Source organism: Panthera uncia, assembly GCF_023721935.1.
Source record: "Panthera uncia isolate 11264 chromosome A1 unlocalized genomic scaffold, Puncia_PCG_1.0 HiC_scaffold_17, whole genome shotgun sequence".
Lineage (NCBI taxonomy): Eukaryota > Metazoa > Chordata > Mammalia > Carnivora > Felidae > Panthera > Panthera uncia.
In genome coordinates this window covers 140,798,024-140,803,382 of record NW_026057577.1, presented here as the reverse complement: position 1 = coordinate 140,803,382, position 5,359 = coordinate 140,798,024, and the positions used below count along the sequence as shown (strand labels likewise).

General features: G+C 40.4%; 1 non-coding gene across 1 annotated transcript; it reads left to right on the top strand.

The window, feature by feature from the left end:
- The first annotated feature begins 916 nt into the window (after positions 1-916).
- Positions 917-1,020, top strand: LOC125935831 (U6 spliceosomal RNA). The gene has a single exon (XR_007461816.1). It is a non-coding gene; the product is annotated as a U6 spliceosomal RNA (small nuclear RNA).
- The last annotated feature ends 4,339 nt before the right edge of the window (positions 1,021-5,359 follow it).

Below are 5,359 nucleotides of genomic sequence, written 5' to 3'. Positions count from 1 at the left end.
CTGATGGTGCAGAGCCTGCTTGGGATTCTCTCTCTCTCTCTGCCCCTTCCCCACTTACGAGCTCGCTGTCTCTCTCTCTCTCTCTCTCTCTCTTGCAAAATAAATAAACTTAACAAAAACCAAAGAACCCCAGGAGTGAGTGTTATTCCCGTTAATAAAAAATGCAGACCAAAGTCCTGGGAGCTTTCCTGCAGTGTTTTGATGTCAAGTGGATTCCAGGTCCCAGGTCCTCTGAACCTCACGTAGGTGCATTTGCAGCAAACCTTTTAGTCTGCAGTGGGTTAGGTCTGTGATGCATTCTGGCTGCAGTACTCAAACTTCATGTTGCAAAGGTTGGATTTGGCATTGTCTACTTCCTCCAGGTTGCATGACAACTTCCTTAATTTGTTGTTCTCTTTGTGCCACGGGTAGTAAATTTCCACGGCGGTGGAAATTGGCTCCCCCGCTCTTACACAGAAACATGAAGGTCAAATCTGATTATCTGGGACCTCATGCACAGAATTCCTAACAGCTCTATCAAAAGTTAGTTTTATGTTTACTGTAATGAGATATCGTTTTCCCTATTCCTATTATGACTTCTACAGGATATTCTGTATGTTAAGACACAGTCTGGGGCTAGGAAACAGAGTACCCAGGCCCTGAGAGGCTTAAACCTGGTGGTGGTTCTCATTAATGAGATTGTATTTGTGGTTTTCTAGACATTAAGAATAAGGGAAACTCTTTGGAGAACCTCATAGTGGATATCAGAAAGGATAGTTTGGTATTGTAAATGGATAACCCACGAAATCTATTTCTGGACCCATCTGTGTTGGACAGTAAGCTTAGCTACATTTCAGAGGTTAACAATACTGCTAAACTAAGCCAAGGGATGTTTGGCTTAAAAAAAAAAAAAGAAAGAAAGAAAGCAAGAAAGCATGTGCTTCAGCAAGCACATGTACGAAAACTGGAACGATACAGAGAAGATTAGTGTGGCCCCTGCATGAGGATGATGTGCAAATTCATGAAGTGTCCATATTTTTCTATAGCCAATAATACTGTACTGACGTATGGTGACTGATGATAACTGCACGTATCACGGTTAACACTGGGTGATGTGCAGAATTGTGAAATCACTATGGTCTACACTTGTAACTAATATAACACTGTATGTCAACTATACTTCAATTAAAAAAATGAAAATAAATACAGGGAAGAGGAAATATTTCTTACAAGTTAATGATCATCGAGACCTAATGGAATGTATAAATGTGCTTACAAATGCTAAGAAAACCATAGTAAGTAACAAAAGTAGTCAGACTTAAAGCTTTATTCTAATGACCTCAGTCGCCAAGTTGAATACCCATGTGGGAAGAAGCCTTGTCTACTTCCTCCAGGTCCCTTGACAACTTCCTTAATTTGTTGTTCTCCTTGTGCCACGAGTAGTAAATTTCCACGAAGTTGGAAGTTGGTACCTTATAAAACAGATATTGATGGTGCTATACCCATAGTTACCTATTATGTACACACAGTTACTTACTCCAGCTCAAGAAAAATAAATAGCGGTGCCTGGGTGGCTCAGTCAGTTAAGCATCCGACTTCAGTCTAGGTCGTGATCTCGCTGTTCCCGAGTTCGAGCCCCACGTCGGGCTCCGTGCTGATAGGTCAGAGCCTGGAGCCTGCTTCAGATTCTGTGTCTCCCTCTCTCTCTCTGCCCCTCCCCCATTCACACTCTGTCTCTGCCTCAAAAATAAGTAAACATTAAAAAAATTAAACAACAAAAAAATAGAAATGGTGGAATAGTTTCAAATGATTCCAAACCATCTTCCTTACTTTATTCCTAAACCACCTCCGGATAATTAGACTTTCTTTTTTTTAACTTTTAAATATTTATTTATTTTTGGAAGAGACAGAGCATGAGCAGGGGAGGAGCAGAGAGAGAGAGACACACACACAGAATCCGAGGCAGGCTCCAGGCTCTGAGCTGTCAGCGCAGAGCCTGATGTGGGGCTCCAACTCATGAACCATGAGATCACGACCTGAGCTGAAGTCGGACACTTAACCAACTGAGCCACCCAGGCGCCCCCAGATAATGAGACTTTCGATGTCAGTTTTAGGTGTTTTTGTTTGTTTGTTTTGGGGTATTTTGTTTTGTTTTGGTCTATACAAAGCTTTTATTCTTCTCTTTTCACTTAACGTGTGTATTAGTCAGAATCCTGGAAAGAAACAGCATTCGCTTGATGGTTCAAATGAAGAGCCATTTAGTGAAGGATGGTTTACAGAGATGCCGGTAAGGTTAAGGGAACCGACAAAAGCTGCTGCGGCACCCAGGAACCAGCCCTGGCATGAAGCTGTTACTGTCATCACAGCCAAAAAGACAAAGGGAGAAAATGAAGGTAATGGAGCCCAGAGAGGGCTGCAGGCTTAGAGGGGACTGGCCAGCAGGAGCTGTAGTCCTGGAGGAGCAGAGGCAAGGGGACAGTGAGAAGACACATCCCAGACTGTCATCTCTCGTCCTGCCCTTCCATCTCCTACTGGCATCTCCCATTGGCTAAACCCAACCTGTAGCCAGAGGGCAAGAGAATAAGGACAAAGTAGTGCCCTGGGCTCCATTTCCTAGGGTGCAGACCAGGGTAGAAAATGATTCTGACTGGCTCAGTCCATAGAGCATGCAACTCTTGATCTTGAGGTCGTGAGCTCAAGCCCCTGGTGGACACAGAGCCTTGTTTTTCCCAGCTGTATGCACATCACAAGCCTCAGGCAGCACCTTGCTAGGATAGAGAACTGTCTTGACTATGCCAGGATCTCTTAGACACCAGTGGAAATTTAAACTGGCACACATATTGAGAAGCTTCCATTTTTTTTATGTCTGTTTTTATGTTGAGCAAGGGGCAGTGATGAAGAGTTGTAACCAAAGGCATTTTCAAGTGGATGAAACAAAATAAACATCTTTAAATATTAACTGGAAAAGAATCTCTCCACATAAAACCATTTAAAGAGGTTTATATAGTTTAGGAATGTAAGCAAAGACACATGATGAGGGACAACCTTTTCAAAATTGTAATAATGCCTCAAAGTTCCTATTTGTAGACTGATGGTCCTATGGAGATGCACAGTTAGATTAACACAATCTTTAGTACCATTGTCTACTAACAGAGGCTGGGAGGGTCAGCATCATCTATGTGGCAGGCAAGAAAGCTATTAAATCCTTGTATACGGAGAGAACCAATTACCACACTGAACTGCTGTCCTTGTGATTAATGATTGAGTACCTGACAGCCACTTTTCGTTATGGGAGCATTCTAAATGTTTCTCAGCATCCGGCCGTTGGCTTGGTTCTTCTGTGCACCTGCAGCCGACCACATATCCCATGTTCCCTCCTCAGAACGCTTTGGTTTCAAGCTTGCCATAGTGAAGAAAGGATTTTGTGAATCTCTTCCCAAGGTCAGGCCAGGGATCTTCCAGCATTATGCTTTCAAGAAAATCAGCTTCCAAATTGACTATTCAAGAAACCCAGAGGGTCACACCTTAGTACTAGGGCTAAACTAGCTCTGAATTGAGGCAACTGCAGACCTACCCTGTAACAGTTTTTTAAAAAGCCATGAAAAGATCAAACCCATCTGAACTTCCAATAGCATAACTTTCTTTCAGAACAAAGCCAATGTTCTTCAAAGAAAGATAGCAAAGTTCACATACTCGATAACCTAACAACTCAACATTCAGCCTCCAGTAAAAAATTCCTGGACATGCCAAGAATCAGGAAAATGTGACCCATAACCAGGAGGAAAAAAAAAGTCAATAGAAAAAGATCCACCAATGACAGAGATGGTGGAATTAGTACACAAAACTTTGAAATACCTTTTATAAATACCCTATGTTTATGGATCTTTAATATGAATAGAATGGAGGGAGTTGTGAAGATATAAAAGGAACCAAATGGAAATTATAGAGATAACAATTAAAATATTTGAAATGAAAACAAATACACTGGATGAGATTAACTGCAGCTGAGACATGGGAAAAGAAAGGATCAGCAAACCTGAAGATGTAGCAATACAAACAATTCAATCTGCAACAGAGAAAAAAAGATGGAAAAAAAATAAATGAGGCCTCAGTGACCTGGGGATAATATCAGGTGGTTTATTGTATGTGTAATTGACATCCCAGAACACTGTGATTTAGTGGTAGGGAGGAGAAAGGGACAGAAAAATATCTGAAGAAACAATGGCTGAAAAAATTCCAAATTTAACAAACACTATGAACCCATGGATCTACAAACCTTAATGAATCCCAAAGAGGACACACACACACACACACACACACACACAAATCATATCAAAGCACATTATAATTAAATTGTTGAAAAACAGTGATGAAGAGGAAAATCTTAAAATCAGCCAGAGGAAGGCACATGGTGTACCGAGGAACAAAGAATGAAAGCAGATTTCTTCTCAGAAATGATGCAGGTCAGAAGATCATGGTATGGCATCTTTAAATTGCAGAATGAAAAAAATAAAACATGGTCAACATACAATTCTATATCCAGCAAAAATCTCTTTTCCACTTAAGGGGTGCCTGGCTGGCTCGATCAGAAGAGCATGTGAGTCTTGATTGTGGGGTCATGAGTTCAATCCCCACATGGGCTATAGAGATTATTTAATAAATAAAACTGTAACATAAAATAAAATTTTCAGCTTAAGGTGAAATAAAGCCTTTTTAAGACAAACAAAAGCTGAGATGGGTCGCCTGGATAACCCAGTTAGTTGAGCATCCAACTCTTGATTTCAGCTCAGGTCGTGATTTCATGTTAGTGAGATGAAGCCACACGCTGGGCTCTGAGCTGACAGCACAGAGCCTGCTTAGGATTCTCTCTCTCTGTCCCTCCCCCACTCAGTCTGTTTCCCTCTCTCTCTCTCTCTTAAAATAAATAAACAGTAAAAAAAAGCTGACAGAGTTTGCAATTGAACATTACCGTAAGTAATGTTAAAGGACATTCTTTAGGCAGAAGAAAAATAAAACCAGATGAAAACTGGGATCTACACAAGAAAATGAAGAACACAGGGAATGGTAAATATGTGGGTAAATACGAAAGTGTTTTCTTTTCATTTAAAAAAATTCTTTGAGATGTAATTAACGTATAAAACAAAAATAACGTGTATTTCATAACTTATGCAGAAACAAAATGTATGACAATGATAACACAAAGGATGAAAGGGGAAAATGGAAGTATACTGTTGTTATTACATAACGTTCCCACATTTAAAATAGACTTGGTAAGTTAAGGAGATAGGCTATCAGCATTAGCACAACCACTAAAAACTAGAATGTAGAAGTATAGCTAATAAACCAATAGTAGGAAATAAAGGGGGGAAATGAACAAAGA